Here is an 18,339-nt window from a genome sequence, read left to right as displayed (position 1 = left end):
AAGGGGCCTCCTTCAAGGGCCTTCAGTCTCAAATGTGGGATTGACTGTGATCATGGGCCCTCAAGGTTCTCCTTCTCTCTCCTGAACTCTTAAAATATAAAACAAAGAAAAGACTCAAAGAAAGTACCCAGTCACGAATCAGAAGTGCCAGGTTCGGTCCTGACCCTCACCCTTCCTTGTCTGTGAAATGGGCACAGCTCTTGCCTATCTCTGAACCTGACTTCCTACTGCCTTTCCAGCCTGGCGTCCAAGGCCTACAGGCTGTGACCCCAGAGCCCCCGGCAGCCTCCACCTGGTCAGGGACTTCCTGTAAAGCCTCTGGGCTGTAAGCTTTGTGGGGGCAGCCTCTGGCCTCCCTTGTTAATGTGTGTTGAACTGAATCACTCGGAAACCACACTCTGGCCTCCTTTTAAATGGCAGACCCCAAAGACAGACAGATACAACCTCAGTGTATGCCTCTTAACAAAACTCTGGCCCAAGGAGCTTTGCCTCCACCCTTGGGTGCAGAGCCAAGTCTCCGCCCAAGCTGTGGGGGATGGTGTGGGGGGAGGGCAGAAAAGGGAGAGCAAGGGGATGGAGGAAGTCCCCAAGAGGGCCAAAGGATAAATCTCATCAAGGCGAATGGCTGGTGGCACCCAAATCAGCTGGGAGCCACTGAACCCAGTCAGCACTCAGCAAGCACACAGCTCCCCGGGGCAGTGGGTGCTGGATGAGAGCCAGGCTACTGGATTCACTCTGCCGCCTACAACCCGTCTGACCTTGGGCCACAACTTCACCTACCTGTAAAATGGGAGTAAGTAGTACCTGCCTTCTAGAGCCGTGGAATGATCAAAACAATGCTAGCACTCAGCTAATGCTATGGTATTGTTCGCTGCTATTACCTGCCTGGAGGCTCACATACACTATTATCTCATAGAATCTTCACGACAAGCCTGGGAAGAAATAATTGTTTTCTAGGTGAAAAACCTGAGGCTCGAGTCACACTGCATATTTGTAGCAAGGCTGGGATTGAAAGCCTCCCTGTTCTTGCTCATTTCAAGTTCCATGGTACCAGGTCCCCTCCCAGGAGGAGGGAAGAGTAAAGTACAATGTCATGGGAAAAGGGAAAGAAAAATAATGAAGGGAAATTGATGCCACTGAGGAAGGCTCAAGGTGGGAGAAACTGGCTGGCGGGCAGGCAGATGGAGCATCTTTTCCCACCGTGAGCACTGCCTCCCATGGAGGATGCTGGCTGCAGGCTGAGTGTCTCTCAAGAGCTACAGGTCTTTCCCAGCAAGGCTGCAGTCTCTGAGGCTCAGGAAAAACCCTGCTGCTGACCACAGATCAGCATCCATAAGGGAGGAAGGAGAACAGGAGGAATGAGGGCCTGTCCTCAGGCCCTTGGACAGCAAGGAGATCCAACCAGTCCATCCTAAAGGAAATCAATCCTGAATATTCATTGGAAGGACTGATGCTGAAGCTGAAGCTCCAATACTTTGGCCACCTGATGCGAAGAGCCGACTCATTGGGAAAGACCCTGATGCTGGGAAAGATTGAAAGCAGGAAGAGAAGGGGATGACAAACAACGAGATGGAATCTGATTCAATGGACATGAATTTGAGCAAACTCTGGGAGATGGTGAAGGACAGGGTGTTGCAGTCCATGGGGTCGCAAAGAGTCAGACACAACTGAGTGACTAAACAATAGCAACAACGACAAAAGGACAGGCCAGCCTGGGCAGCCTCGGGTCAGGCCCCAAGGATGGCCCCAGGCTCCTCGGGTCCCAGACATTTCATTCTGGAGAGGGGAATGGGGGTGGGAGTGGCCACATGGGCGGGTGGACAGGCGGCAGCCCTTCCCATCCCAGCCAGCAGCAGGCAGGCCTGTGGGGAGGCGAGCAGGAGTCCAGAGGGCGGACAGCTGTGACCGCAAGCCAGGCATCTTTCTGGCCACAAGGTTTGGCAAAGGACAACCAGACTGCCTTCTCAGACTGCAAAGAGAAGGCGTCTCTTCAGCTCAGAGGAATTCCTGCCTAGTGCCACTGGTCTATTCCCAGACTCGCCAAACATTGGAGCAGGAAGGGGTTTCCTGAGGTCAGCCAATGGGACCTTCTCATGCGTGGGGAGGACAGGAAGGTCACCCAAGTCGGGAAGGTGTAAATGAGACCAGAACCTGGGTGCTCCAATACCAACGCCCAGTCCCATGGTCTTCAGGGGAAGTTGCTGAGACTCAGGTCAGGTCTCCATGACTCTGGCTCTATTCCCAGCTAGCAGTCTTCTGGAAGCAACCTTCAGCTTGTAGATTCTATAGTTCTGAGATAGAGGGTGACCGGCATGCACGCGAGTGTGCGTGTGTGTCTATTCCTTCGACAGTAAATATTTATCGAGGGCCTTGGGCCAGGCTCCACTTCAGGTCCTAGAGATAAAGCTGTCCACAAAAGAGAAGAAGCCCCTCCTCTTGGAGGGCTGACATTCCAGGGAAGAGACTTACAGTCTGTGGGGGTCTATGTATAAGGACCCTCATGTATCACTGCTCCCCAGAGGCTAGTAGTTCGGGAACGTCCCATCCATACCACTGAGATCCACACCCTTCTCCGGGCTTCCTTGTGCATTGCAGCGGACTTGGACAAATCTTGTGAAAGCATTTCCTGGTCCCTCACCCCACACCCTGACCCCCTGCTCCCAGAGCACCCCAGACTTCTTTGTCCGACAAGCCTTGCCATCACCGATTCTGTTTGCTGACTGTGTGAACAACCTGAAAAGAGCCTGCATCACCGTCTCCTCTGGGCCCCAGTGCCTGGGAGACAGGAGTTCCCTGGAACCTCTTGTTGAATACAAGTCTGATTGAATGAAGCCATTGATTCTGAGCTCTGATCGCTCATCTGGAAAAAAACAGGCAATCACTATCTGGATGTCTCCTGACTGTCCCACAGATCAGATGAGACAGGAGATGAAAGGACCTTGGAACCAGCAGGCTGTTCTGCCAGCGATAGTTCTTATTATCCCCCATAAAAATGGCACCAGTTAAGTGCCTCTCTCTAGGAAAGGACTCAGCAGTGGTGATCCTGGCACTGGCAGAGGAGTGTGTGCTGGTGCAGGAGTGGCACATGTGCACACAAGGCCCAGGGATGCTATGAGGAGTACCTGCCGCCTGGGCCAGCAGGGCCCTGCTGAGTCAGCCCACAGCAGAGGGCAAAGGGGAGGAAGGGAAAGAGAGCAGGCAGCGAGTCCCCATGGCCATCCATCCATCTGTCTGCTGCAGCCAGTAACCTCCAGGCAGGACGGAAGCACTGCCCGGCCGTAAATGACTGCTGGCTCCAGGCTGGCCACCCGCCCTGGCTGCCCGCACGGAAGGGCCGGACTTTACCCAGCAAATCGGGAAGGAACTGGAACCTCTGAACTTGGGACTTGGGCTCCGTCGATAAGGCCAGTGGACAAACAGAGGGCAGGGGCTGAGGTTCCCCTTTATACACACAGAAGCCCGGCTCCAGGCTGATACTGCCGAGATCTTTGCCCTTTAGTTCAAACAGGAAATCTTAAAATGGAAAACGAGCTGCGTAAGGAAGGGGCGCGGCCACCAGCTCACAGGGAAGACGGAGCAGGTTGTTCCCAATAGAGCTTTGAACAGGGAGGGATCCAGCCAGCCAAGGGTGTCTGGGGGACAGGGAAAGTGGCGCTGGGCAGGTGAGAGCAGCCTCAGACTGCCTTCCTCGTGGGGTATGAGGCTGCTGGAGGGCCAAGGAGAAGCAGAAGGCTCATCTGAGCCACAATACACCACCTCTTCCTCGTGGGGCTTGTGGGGCTTGAGTTCACCGTAGGAGCCTCAGTTTCTCCATCCATAAATTGGGCTAGTAATGCCATCCCCATCAGAGAGTAAACGAAAGGATCTGAATGAAGGCATGAGTGTGTGCTGCAAATTGCAACGGGCTTGACTGGCATCCTGGCAGAGCTCCCCCACACACACACACACCTGCACCCCACCAGCCCCCAAAGGTATTTCACAATTGAAAGGGGAAATCCCAAATAACATCTCCTGCTCCCCAAGCCACCCCCATACACCCCCGTGGTAGCAGTTCAAAGAAGAGAAAATTGAGAGAAGATAAATAATTAGAGAACCCCAGCAGTCTCCCTGCTGAGGTTTCCAAGTAATTATTCATCTGTAAATTACCCCCTCTCGCCTTAATTCTATCTCCAGATCCTTTTGACAAGGTAAATTCATTTATTTACATCTCTAACTATCCTGCTTTGGTAAACATTCCAACAAGCTTGGATGGCCCATTAAAGAAACAAAAAGTTGGAAGAAGTAAGGCCGACAGGAGAGAGAGAGAGAGAAATTAACTCGTGGTCATTACTGGCACTTAGAGAATTAACCTTGGAGGGTAATTAATGAGGACTCCAAGCCAAGACAAACCTCATCCCCTGCCAAAAGGGAGCCCGTCACAGCGGGGTGGGAGCTGCTGGAGGCCCCTGTTCCACTTGGCCCATACCTCCCACCAGCAGTAGGGCTGGAGAGGAGATAACTGGAAGGTTCCAGGCACTGGTGTGGGCTGCACTTTCATTTTCAGGAAGAACACTCCTTATCTGGTGAAGTCACTTCCTTCTCATTCACTGACCCCCAGCCCTGCCAGACCACCCCCCACCAAGGCCTGGCCACTTCTGGATCTGGCACATTTTAGCTGCTGAATGAATGGGTCAAATGTACTGTCCATTCTGGTGTCTTAAGGCATGTCAGATGTGTCCAGTTCCACAGCTACCCCTCTGATGAAGGCCACCATCCTCCTTTGCCTGGACCAGTCCTCTTAGCCTCCACACAGAATTATCTCCTTAAAAAGCAAACCCCCAAAAAATCAAGCAAGGTAATACACTTCAGTTCTGACCACCAAGGAGAAAGTCATGGTTAAGACAGGGATCCCTGGGTGATTATCTGGTGCTTAGGTGGTTAGGGTCTTGCAGGAGGTCCAGTGGTAAAGAATCCACCTACCAATGCAGGAGACACAAGAGACATGGGTTTGATCTCTGGGTAGGGAAGATCCCCTGGAGAAGGATATGGTGACCCACTCCAGTATTCTTGCCTGGAAAATTCCATGGACAGAGGAGTTTGGTGAGCTACAGTCCATGCGGTCACAAAGAATTGGACACAACTGAGCATGAATGAACCATCCTCAGTGGTTAGGACTCAGAGCTTTCACTGCTGGGGCCCAGGTTCAATCCCTAGTCAAGGAAGTAAGATCCCACAAGCTGTACTGACAAAAAACAGACAAAGATCCCTGGGCCTGAACAGACCTCCTGTGAGGCCTTGGGTAAGTTACTTGACATCTCTCAACCTTGGCTTCCTCATCTAAGAAGAAAATAACAATAGTATCTATTTCTTTACAGTTGTTGTTTGTGTTATAATTTAGTGAAGGGATGCTGAGCACTTAATAAATATTAGCTATCAGCAGCAGCACAATTATTATTGTCATCATCATCACTGCTTAAAATGCCTTCACTGTTTTCCCATTGTCTTTGGATTAAAAGTCAAGCTCTTTAGCTCAGCACCTGGACCTGCTGGCCTCCCAGCCTCAATTCTCACTCCTTCCCCACCCTTTCTAGTCCAGCCACAGAAATTCTTGTTGTTGTTCGTCGCTAAGTTGTGTCTGACTCTTTGCGACCCCCTGGACTGCAGCACGCCAGGCCTCCTTGTCCCTCAAGAAGTCTTTGCAATTTCCCAAATGCTCCTTTCTCTCTCCACCTCAGCTCTCTGCCTTGCCTGCTTTCTCTGCCTCCCAGGACCCAGACACGCACAGATAACAAACCTAGAGAAAAAAAAGTCTCCATCCCACAAAGAGGCTCCATCCTCAGAGACTTACCCAGATTTGGGCAGAGAGTATGTGTGAAGCTGAGTTGGATCTTGAAACCAGCCTTTCTAAGTTTGTTGTCTTCTAAAGAGAGCTTTCCAGTTGCTTTGAAATATCCAATAATTCTATGAAAAGAGAAGGTAGACATGACCACCTCCACTTGAAAATGAAGGAACTATGGTCCACAGAAAGCCAGTGCTTTGCCTGTGGTCACTGCTTAGCAGCTGCAGGAATAGAATCTTCAGGCATCTCAAACAGCAGAATGGGGAGAAAGAATATCCACAGGAAGGTAGACCCGAGTTTGCATCCCCAGGAAGACCGTGGACAAATTGTCAGCTTCGAGTTTCTTTACCTATAAAGCAGAGATAAGAATGACTCTTTTGCAAGATGCTTTGGGATGATTTGAGATACTTGCTGTAGGAGAAAGGGCTCAGCACCGGCCTGGCCTTGGAAACAAGAGCAGAGGGATGGGAGGAGAAGGGGAGCTGCAAGGAGGGATGTGGAAGTGACCAGAGGAAAACAGGAGAAGCAGCCTCTGCCTCCATCCCTGGGCTCAAGGACCTTCACAGCCTTCAATTCACTCTCAAAGGTCAAGGGCAAATGGCATCCTCAGCAGAGAGGCACGGGGCAGTTAAGACCAGAAGTGGAGGCAAGATTGGGGCTGGGGACACCGATCTGGGGGAGCGAGAATCCACGAGGAAGGCACAGTGATGGTATTGGGTGCAACTTCCTAGGAGAATGCTGAAGATGGATGCCGCAGATACACCTGGGACCAGGAGGCAGAAAAGACTTGGAAAGGGCAGGGACCTAAGACACAACAGTGATTTTGGAATTGTTCTCACAACCACCAGCCCAGAAGTTTCAGCTCTATTTAATCAACATTTTCTTTCTTCCAAGTGTTTTCTAAGAGAGTTTTATTTATTTCACTAAAAGAACAAATGATCCCACCAATGCCATGATTCATGTTAGGGGAAAGTAACACAAGTTCACTTCACTGTCCAACTAGGATGTGGATTTCTCAGGGAGAAGGTTTAGATCCAGAGCCTGGCCCAAATATCTGGCCCCAGCCTCAATATAGTGAATGAATGAAGAAATTAAAGAAGAGTGAACACTAGGATAAAAAGGGGAAATACCTAGAGAGCCCTTAAATTCATGTTTTCTTCATATGAATATTACTGTAGTTATATAATAACAATAATAATCTGATTATTATCGTTATTTTACCTTATTTCCCAAACGACAGAGTAAGCTATTACACAAATAGAAAAACAGTTTTGAGTTAAACTAACCTGAATTAACTCTGGCCTTTTCCGCTTACTTCCCTGAGCCTCAATTTTCTTGTCTGTTCAATAAATATTCTTTTTTGGAATCAGCATTGGTAAGATTTAAGATTATGCATATAAAGGGCCAGCCATATTTTTTTCACTTAATACATGAAAACTTGTCTTCCAAACCATAAACCAAGTCCAACAAAATTCAGAAGCACAGCATATATGCTGCATTCTCTGACCACAGAGCAATTCAGCTGAAAATAAATAATGAAAAGATAACAAAGAATCTTATGGTTTTGGAAATTTATGAGCATACTTCTACAGAAGTCAAAGATCAAAGAAAGAATTAAAGTAGAAATTAGAACATAGATAGATCTGTTGTCAATGAAAATGTTACATATCAAAATGGATTGAACACAGCTAAACCAACATTCAGTGAGGATATGTAACCTTAAATGATTAGTTGAGCAAAGAAGAAAGGTTGAAATGCCATGAGCTAAATACTTTTAAAGGATTAAAAAAAACAACCACAGGATAAACCCAAGGAGAGCAGACATAAGAAAGAAATAAAAATAAAAGCAGAAATTCATGAAATAAATGATAAAAATAAGATAGCCCCAACAAAGTCAGAAGTTGGCTCTTTATGAAGTCTAATAAAATTGATAAACTTTCAGTGAGAATGGTCAAGAAAAAAATGACAAGGCTTAAATAAATAAGATTAAGAATAATAAAAGGGGAAAATCATGGCTAGGTAGAAATTAAAAAGATGAGTCAAAGCTATGGTTTTTTCAGTAGTCACGTATGGATGTGAGAGTTGGACTATAAAGAAAGCTGAGTGCCAAAGATTTGATGCTTTTGAACTGTAGTGTTGGAGAAGACTCTTGAGAGTCCCTTGGACTGCAAGGAGATCCAACCAGTCCATCCTAAAGGAAATCAGTCCTGAATATTCATTGGAAGGACTGATGCTGAAGCGGAAACTCCAATACTTTGGCCACCTGATGCAAAGAACTAACTCACTGGAAATTAACTCACTGGAAAGATTGATGGCACAGAGACGACAGAGGATGAGATAGTTGGATGGCATCACCAACTCGATGAACATGAGTTTGAGCAAGCTCCGGGAGTGATGGACAGAGAATCCTAGCGTGCTGCAGTCCATGGGGTTGCAAAGAGTCGGACACGACTGAGTGACTGAACTGAACTAAAAAAGACGAGAAATACTCTGAACAACTTTCTGCCAATAAATGTAAAATTTAGACAAGCTAGAAAAGCATAATCAGGGAATTCCAATGCAGTCCAGTGGTTAGGATTCAGCATGGGTTCTATCCTGGTTGAAGAACTAAGATCCCTCATGCTGCATGGTGTAGCCAAAAAAAAAAAAAAGTGTAATCAACCAAAATTGTCTGAAAAATTAGAAAACCTGGCTTTTCCGTTAACCATTAAAGATATTAAATCTATAATTTAAAACCACCCTATAAAGAATTGACAGGCCCACTGGTTGCAAAAACAAGCTCTAACTTAACATCACGAACAGGTAATTACAGGAAATTCCCTGGTGATCCAGTGGTTAGGACTCTGTGCTTCCGCTGCAAGGGGCAAGAATTTCATCCCTGGTCGGGGAGCTAAGATCCCTAAACAATATATTAGCAAATAAACTTCAGAAATTATAAAGAAAGATCATACACGTGACTAAATGTGGTTTATCTAAGAAATGCCATGTTGGCTTAAAGTAGATATTTATCATGCTACTCATCATCATAAGGCATTAAATGAGAGAAATCACAATATCATATGAGGAGACATAGAAAACTCTAAAAATTCAACACTAGTAGGTGTTTGGGGAAAAAAAATTAGCAAACTAGAAATAGAAAGAAATTTCCTTAACTTGAAAAAAGGATATTTACAAAAATTCAAAGTAAATATCATACTTGATGGTGAGTTATTAGAAGAATTTCCTTTACAGTCAGCAAAGAAGCAGCTGTTTGGTTTAAATTTGATTTCTTTTAGAGGTCCTACTTCATGCAATTAGACAATACAAATTTTTTAAAAGTATAAAAATTATCTTTATTCCCAAACTATATGATTATCTACCAAAAAAATCAATGGAAACTATGAATTATTAGAAATAATAAGAAACTCAGAAAAATTGTTATCAAACAAACTAAAAAATTTCATTTAAAATAATTATACTTTTATAACCCAACACTCATCAGTTGAAAATACAATTTAAAAAATACAATTTATCATGATAGCAAAAATGATTCTAACAAAAAATGTGCAAATCTTTATGAATAAACCTATAAAACTTATTAGATTACATTTTAAAATATTTAAATGGAAAGAGAGAGTTCATAGATAAGAGATTATGTTCACAGATAGAAAGTTTCCATAGACTGATGTCAAACATCCCCAAACTTATCTACAGATTCAATACAATTGAAATCAAAATACCAGCAGAGTTCTCAAGGGACCTTGAACATCTCATTTGAAAGTATGACCACAAGCAAAAGGCCAATAATAATTCAGACAATTCTGAAGAATAACAAATATCAAAACTTGCCTTTCCAAATATCAGAGCTTATTATAAAATTGTGAAAGTATGGAGGGGACACATCTATACCTATGGCCAATTCATATTGATGTATGGCAAAAACCATCATAATATTGTAAAGTAATTATCCTCCAATTTAAATAAATAAATAAATTTTAAATAAATAAATAAAATTATGAAAGTTAAGATAGGACACTATCCATATGTGGAGAGACCTACATGCCAATTGGGAGATAACAGAGCCTAGAAACAGACCTATGCATTTATAGATACCTAAAATAGGAAAGAATTTCATGGCAGGTCAGCAGATAGACATGGACTATTCAATAAATGGTTATGGCACAATCAGTTATGCATACAGAAGATATAACAAAATTCTTGATCTCTAAGTCACCCTTACCAAAAATCAGTTTCGGGTATTTTAGTGACTAAAATGAAAAGCAAAACTTTAAAATGTTTTACCAAAAAAATATAGACTGTATTATTGATGGTTTTAGGGTAGAGAGGGAATTCTTAAATTGGAGACACTGAAAAAGCATTAACCTTTATCAAATCGTTACGTTCAACAACTTCTGTCCCTCAAAATACAATATAGAAAAGTGAAGAAGCAAAAACTGGGAGAAAATATTTGCAACACTAGCCAAGGAACAGTAGGTAGAGCACATACAGTACCATTATATGGTACTTTCTGTATCAAAGTTATACAACCATGCTTATCTTTAAATGGCAGATGTCTCTTCCTCTCTTTTTGTCTTTGGTAGTTTCTAATTTTCTACAATGAACATGTATGTCTTTTATAATCAAGGAAAGAAAGAATAAATACTTTATTTAACAAGACAGACCCCCTAATTGTAAGGATAAATACCAGGCAGCTGAAAGGAGAAAGAAAAAACAAAACAAAACCCACTAGGTATAAAAATAACTTTCCCTGGGTTTGATCTTCCAGCAACAAGCTACAATCTCAGGAACTCTTTCTCCCCTGAGCTTTTCTGAGTCCCATGCAACAAAATAAGGCAAAATGTGCCTGTTGAATTATATTGTTCTCAGTCAGGTAGAAAAGAGAAACCTTTTGAGCATTTAAGGAAAAAAAGCATACTGGTCCTCCCAAGTCTTATTTTTAGTTTTACTGTAATTCGGTCTCCTAAAGGCTCTGCAGCCAAGTGAACTCAGAAAGTTTGTTTTTCCTTCTTGAAGCGTCATTTGTTGCTCTGTTTCTTGTGGAAGTGAGTGCCATGCAGTCTCACTGCAGGCAGGGACTTCCCTGGAGATTAGCGTGTTCCCTGGCGTTCATCTGATTTGGCCCCAGCCCCTCGCTGGCCTCCACAATTGCTACATTATTTCCTGGGAGGAGATTCCGAACTTGGGGCAGTGAGGGGGTGAGAGCAGCGGAGAAGCTCAGCTGGGATTGTGGTTCCCCTGATGTAGACGTCAAAACTCAGACACCAAGAGGTGAGTGACCTGCCTTTTATCACCCCCAGGGAACCAGGTATGGAACCAAATGCCATAGGCTGTGACCAGCTTGTCCTCGAGCCTTGCCCTGACACGCTCAGATGCTGTCTTTTAGCCCCTTGGTGACATCCCACCTACCCAGCTGCCAAGAGGCCTTAAAAATCTTCTCGTGGGCAATGTATGGAGAGAGGAGAAAGAGCTGGAGCAGGAAAGGAGAAAGGAGACAAGAAGAGACTTATCTCCATCATAACAGCCAGTGCCTTCTGCGTGCCAGACTTTATCCCAGACACTTCTTCACTCTACAGTATATCATTTAATCCTCAAAGCAACACAATGGATTCGGTAATCAGTTTTGTTTGGTTGGTTTTGCCTGTTTTTCAGAGAACAAAACTGAACTTCACCATGTTTTATGCGTCTTGCCCATGTTGTTCAGTCACTCAGTCGTGTCCAGCTTTTTGTGACCCCGCGGACTGCAGCACACGAGGCTCCCGTGTCCTTCCCTGTCTCCCGGAGCTTGCTCAAATTCATGTCCGATGTGTCAATGATGCCATCCATCTTGCCCATAGTCATGTGCTATTAAGAGCAGGAAGTAGGACTTGACCCTCACATTACGTGTTTGGGCTTAAATCTGAGCTATGATTCCTTCTACTGATCCCTCCCCAAGTACCCATCACAGGTGCCTGAGGAGTTGAGGTTTTTCCTCCAAAACAGAAAAAAAAATAAAAAGGTGTATGTGTGCCCAGTTGTGTCTGACTCTCTGCGACACCATGGACTGTAGCCCACCAGGCTCCTCTGCATGGGATTTCCCGAAAGAATACTGGAGTGAGTTTCCACTTCCTCCTCCAGGGGATCTTCCCAACACAGGGATCAAACCTATGTCTCTGGGGTCTCCTGCATTGGCAGGGGGAATCCTTACCACTGAGCCACCCAGGAAGCCCACATGTGGCTTGGCTGCTCCCAAATATTCAGGGGCTCCCTGTTTCCTGAACTTATTTATCAGGATTCCATATCTACCTCTTATGGTCTCTCCCCAGGATGACCCCTACCTATCTACCCAAATCCCAGGTCTGTGCAGGATGCCTGGTCCCCACCTCGGGCCTCCACCCTTCAAAGTTCAAGGCTGTCTCTGGTTGTAATTGCCAGGTAGCTTCTCTCCTTTCTCCAGTTTCCTGGAATGACTTCTTTTCAGCCCAATAAGTCAAGAATCCATCATGGATTCCATTAAGTGCATTAACTCTTTCATTCAACCAGCAAATTTTATTAAGCAGACATAATGTGACCACCCCTGTGATTTAAATCCTGAATAAATACTCCAGTGAAACTCACAGGGAAGTCGAGAAAGACTGTTCTGAAGAACTGGTGGTTGACTGGGGATCTGAAGGTTGAGCAAGAAAAGTTAACTAGAACAATTGGAGGAGGAAGTGTTACTAAGAGGATGAAACAATAGACAGACCAGAGACAAAATGTAAACTAGCTGTGGGAATAGGGCCAAGTTATTCTACCAACCTTTTTGAATCTCAGATACTAAATGATGTGTGTGTGTTAGTTGCTCGGTTGTGTCTTGCAACCCCATGGGATGTAGCCCACTAGGCTCCCCTGTCTGTGGAATTCTCCAGGCAAGAATACTGGAGTGGGTTGCCATTCTCTTCTCCAGGGGATTTTCCTGACCCAGGGATGGAACCCGGGTCTCCTGCATTGCAGGCAGATCCTTTACCATCTGAGCCACCAAGGAAGCCCTACTAAATGATAGGGTGTCATTATCCAGTCAACTCCAGATCCCTGACGTCACCACCATCTGTTATCCCTGCCCAAACCTCCACTGAAGAAAGGGACTTCACTTGTTTGGCTCACTACTCTATCTGCAGCACTGAAAAAAGTGCTAAATTGGGAGTGTTTGTTGAATGAATATCTGATGTCTTTACTCATTTGCTAGACCAATGGTTCTCAAAGCCTGATTCTCCAAGCAGTGGTGGCCTGGATCTTGCTAGAAACACAAATTCTCAGGCCCCATTCTAAGCCTACTAAATCAGGAACTCTAGAGTGGGGGCCAAGGAATTTATATTTTTCACAAGCCCTCTCCCCATCCCCACACCCCCGCCGTGACTCTGATGCCCACTTGACTTTGGGAAAACACTGATCTAGAGATGAGCTCCTAGGGGGCAGAGGCTGGCTTATTGAATTCCAAGCACACAGTGCTGAGCAAGCTCATGAGCTCTAAAAATCGGTTGTCCTTCCCAGAACTCAAATTCCAAGCAAAACTCAAGCCAACCTGAAGAATGTCAAAACCATACCTGCTCAGGGAACAGGGCCTCCTCCTTTCACCAGCCCCCAGAAAGATGCTCCTACCTTTGCCAAGGATGGCCTCCCCTTCTGGGTGCAATCAAAAGAAAAAAAGAAAGTGAAGTCACTCAGTCATGCCCAACTCTTTGCAGCCCCATGGACTGTAGCCTACCAGGCTCCTCCATCCATGGGATTTTCCAGGCAAGAGTACTGGAATGGGTCACCATTTCCTTCTCCAGGGGATCTTCCTGATCCAGGGATTGTAAGCAGATGCTTTACCGTCTGAGCCACCAGGGAAGTCTCCTTCTGGGTTTCCCAATGATCTAGTGGTTAAGAATCTGCCTGCCAATGCAGGGGATCCGGGTTCAATCCCTGTTCCAGGAAGATTCCATATGCTTCAGGGAAGCTAAGCCCATGTGCCACAACTACTGAGTCCAAGCACCCTAAAAACAAAAGAAGCCACTGCAATGAGAAATCCATGCACCACAGCGAAGAGTAGACCCTGCTCACCACAACTAGAGAAAGCCCAAGCACAGGAATGAAGAGCCAGCACAGTCAAAAAATTAAAATATATATATTTTTAAAAGTCTCCTCTGGAAAGACTTTGAAAGCAATTCCTGAAAACGATCCCTTGATGTGTTCCTGGGTTACAGAGTAGACCCTTCATTATGGCCAGCATCCCATGGTGGCACATGAATTAATGTAGAAGCATGTCCCTGTAGAATGCACCATCCAGCATGGAAGCCACATGTGGGTATTGAGCACTGCCAATGGGATTAGCACAAATCAAGATGTGCTATGGGTGTAAAATCCACACCTGATTTGAAAAAAGAAAATTGTAGTAGGAATAACAGAGTGTAAATTATCTCATCAACAATTTTTATAGTGACTACATGTTGAAATGATAATTTTTGGATATACTGGGTTAAATAAATGCATTCTCAAATTAATTTCACCTGTTTCAGTTTTCAGATGAAGTTATCCTATATGGCTCAATTTTTTTTTTTTTTTTTTGGCTGCTCCGGGTCTTGGATCTACATTGCTGCCTGCGGGCTTTTCTCTAGTTGCAGAGAGTGGCTGCTGCTGCTGCTAAGTGGCAGCTACTCTCTAATTGCAGAGCATAGAGAGTGGCTCCACACTTCTCATTGCAGTGGCTTCTCTTGTTGCAGAATGTAGACTCTAGGATGTGCGGTCTCAGTAGTTGAGGCACATGGTCTTACTTGCCCTGCAGCATGTGGGATCTTCCTGGAGCAGGGATACAACTCACGTCCCCTGCATTGGCAGGCAGATTCTTAACCACTGGACCACCAAGGAAGTCCTGGCTCGCTTTTCTAGCTCTATTGGGCTGTACTCTCTAGACACTTAGAATTCCACTGTGGTAAAGGCCAGGGTTCACTCATCTTTGGATCTCGACACCCATCCCCTCTGTGGCATGATCCCCTCTGATCCTTAAGAAACGAGTGTAGAAAAGTGAAAGAATTCGAAACACCTCAAGGCTTAGAAACAAGTGTTGATCTTCTTAAACATCGATGCGTGGATATCAACATCTGGGACCAATTCAACTTGTTCCAACTCAAAGTCAAAGAAGGAGGACAAGCTTGTGGAGTTTAAAGGCCCCAGTTCTGGGCTGACCCCTAAGCAGCCAGATGATCTCATGAGCGACTCAATCTCTTTCTGAACTCCAATAATTGCTGCCTTGCCCATTCCATGAGCTTTATGGGAGCTGAATGAGAAAACGAATAGGAGCCTATCAGCATTGGAAGCATGTGAGACATTCCCCTCCATGCCTCCAGTTGTTGTCTGGCTTAGATTTTCTAGAAAGCTACAGAGTGTGCAGACATTGTGTTCCCAGGATTTATGGCTCGGTTTACAATGTTTTGGGTGAGGCCAGAAGCTTTACATGCACTATTTTTCTTTGTTTTAAAACTAAATTTGCTTTCTCTCAAAGAGAAGAATTCAAGAAAGAGGAGGAGACTACCAAGGTGAAAAGTCTCTGGCTCCCTTCCACCTGATTACCCAGACAGCGTATTTTGATCTATGCCTAGGGAACTGGAAGGAAAGTTATCTTCTTCAAGTAGCAGGCTTACCTTACACTAGCCTCGCGAGTATCAGAAAATGCAACAGTCTAGGAACTTCTCTGGTGGTCCAATGGTCAAGAACCTGCCTTGGAATGTAGGGGTCGTGGATTCAATCCCGGTTAGGGAACTAAGATGCCACATGCCGAGGAGCAACTAACTGCTACTGCGACAACTCCTGAACCCGTGCACCACAACTAGACAGTCTGTGGACCACAGTGAAAGATCCCACATGATACAACTAAGACCCGGTGCAGCAAAATACATAAATATTTTTAAAAATTCAACAGTCTAATTCTATAGCTGTGGTTGGTACAATTACCGTCAACCTTCATGATTCTCAAATTATTATTCCTGATTTATGAATTCACCTAGTTACTAAAATTGATCCAGAACCCCCAAATCAAGGCTCACAGGGCTATAGATGCTCATTCACAGATAATTGCAGAGCAGCAAAAAATTTGAGTTCCCTGATATATATGGTTGTGGGCTGTACTGGGTCCCCCCAGATTCATAAATTGAAGCCCTGATCTGAGAATGTGACTCATTTTGTGACTGTTATTTGCAGATTAGGCCTTTAAAGAGGTAGTTAAGCTAAAATGAGGTCGTTCGGGTGGATCCTAATTCAATCTGACTGGTGTCCTCATATGAACGGGTTCAGGACACACAGACAGACACAGAGATCATGTGAGGTTGCAGCAAGAAGGTGACCATCTACAAACCAAGGACAGTGGCCTTAGGAGAAACCAAACCTGCCAACACCTTGATCTCAGACTTCCAGCTCCAGGACAGTGAGAAAATGAAACTCTGTTGTTTGAGCCACCCAGTTTTTGCTTGTTGTTGTTATGGCGGCCCTAGCAAACTATTACACAAACATTCCCAGCTGGGGTCGTGTGTCAGCTCTCAGACTGTAAACAAGTGTCCTTTTCATGGTCTGTTTAGCCACATTTTTTCACATTTTTTTGTGCTTTGTGTTATGATTTTGTGCTTATGATTTCACTGTTTAAAATGAGCCCTAAGAACAGTGCTGAAGTGCTATCTGATATTCCAAAGCACAGAAAGCTGTGATGATGTGCCTTACGGAGAAAATACAAGTTAGATAAGCTTCATCCAGGCGTGATTTTGGTGCTTTTGGCTGTCAGTTCGATGTTAATGAATCAGCACTGTATATTAAGTAAGGTGTTTCTGAACAGAAACACATTACAACAAGGCTGTATATTGATCAACTGATGAAAATGTTGTGACCAGAGGCTTGAAAGAACCTAACCCTGTATTTCCCATAGGAGCAACAGCACAACAGTCACTAATTCAGTTTTCATGGTGACTTTGTAGACCATTAATGGAGCAAATAATGAAAATCAACTGGATCCAGCAATTCCACTTCTGGGTATTGATCCAAAGGAAATAAAATCACTATCTCAAGAATATATTTCCATCCCTATGTTCATTGCAGCATTATTTACAAGAGCCAAGATATGAAAACAACATGTCCATCAATAGATTAACGGATTAAAAAGATGTGAGATATATATATAATGGAATATTATTCAGCCATATAAAAGAAGGAAATCCTTCCATGTGCTACAATATGAATGGACTTTGAGGGTATCGTGCTAAGTGAAATAAGTCAGACAGAGAAAGATAAATAAATACCATATGATCTCACTTATATGCTCACTTATATAAAAACCAAATTCATTGAAACAGAGACCAGATTGGTGGTTATCAGAGGCAGGGGAAGGGAATGGGAAAAACAAATGAAGGTGGTCAAAGGTACAAACTTCCAGTTATATGATATAATGTACAACAAGACGATTACAGTTAACAATACTATATTGCATGTTTGAAAATTGCGAGCAAAGTAAATCTTTTTTAACATTTTTTATCTATTTATTTATTTTGGCTGTGCTTCATGGCTTGTGAGATCTTAGTTTCCCAACCAGGGATCGAATCCAGGCCCTTGGCAGTGAGAGCACAGAATAATAACCACTAGACCACCAGGAAATTCCCAAGAGTAGATCTTAAAAGTTCTTATTATAAGAAAAAAAAATTGTAACTGTGTGGTGATGAATGTTAGCTAAATTTATTGTGGTAATCATTTCACAATATATACATATATCAAATCATTATGTTATACACCTAAAACTAATACAAGGCTATATATGTCAATTATGCTCAATAATTTAAAAAAATGTTTTAATCAGCTATACATGTCTTTAAGTAAGTGATTTCTGAATTCTGCTCTTTTGATGCATTGTTTTTTCTGTGTATCGACCTCTCTGGTCTCATCTCTTTTGAACTGACGATCACCAGCAAATAACTCAGTGAAGTTCAGCAGAGGTGCTCAGACAGAGAAGGAATAACTGATCATTGCTCATTGTTGTGAGTAGGAAATCACCCTGATTTGTTTCATATTGTTCGAGGAGGGGTTATGTTGGTCAGATATAGGCATCAGTCATGTGGACCGAAGAATGGAAATTAAACCCTTAACTGGGCAAACTGGCTCTAAATGTTCGGTTATTAAAAAGAAATAAAATGCTGCATCTTTACCACTGTACTGGCACATGGAATCCAAAACAAGATATCCAAACAATAATAAATGAGATGGCCTAGCTCATTTACTAGCTACTTGGCATGAAAGGACATTTGCCTTGAAAGAGGGAAACCTTTGACCCTACTTCCTGAGTCACTCATCTGGCATCTCTCCTGCCCAATGGAGAGGTCAGGGGTTATGAAGTCAGACAGACACAGGTTAGAATCCTGTCTGCCCCACTCCCTGGCTGTGCAAACTTTAGCCTCAGTATCTTCACCTGTTCAGTTCAGTTCAGTTCAGTTCAGTCGCTCAGTCGTGTCCGACTCTTTGTGACCTCATGGACTGCAGCACACCAGGCCTCCCTG

This window comes from Giraffa tippelskirchi, chromosome 1, assembly GCF_054371585.1.
Source record: "Giraffa tippelskirchi isolate mGirTip1 chromosome 1, T2T-mGirTip1v1.2.pri, whole genome shotgun sequence".
Classification (NCBI taxonomy): Eukaryota; Metazoa; Chordata; class Mammalia; order Artiodactyla; family Giraffidae; genus Giraffa; species Giraffa tippelskirchi.
The sequence above is the reverse complement of the archived record's forward strand: the minus strand, read 5'-3'. Positions refer to the sequence as shown.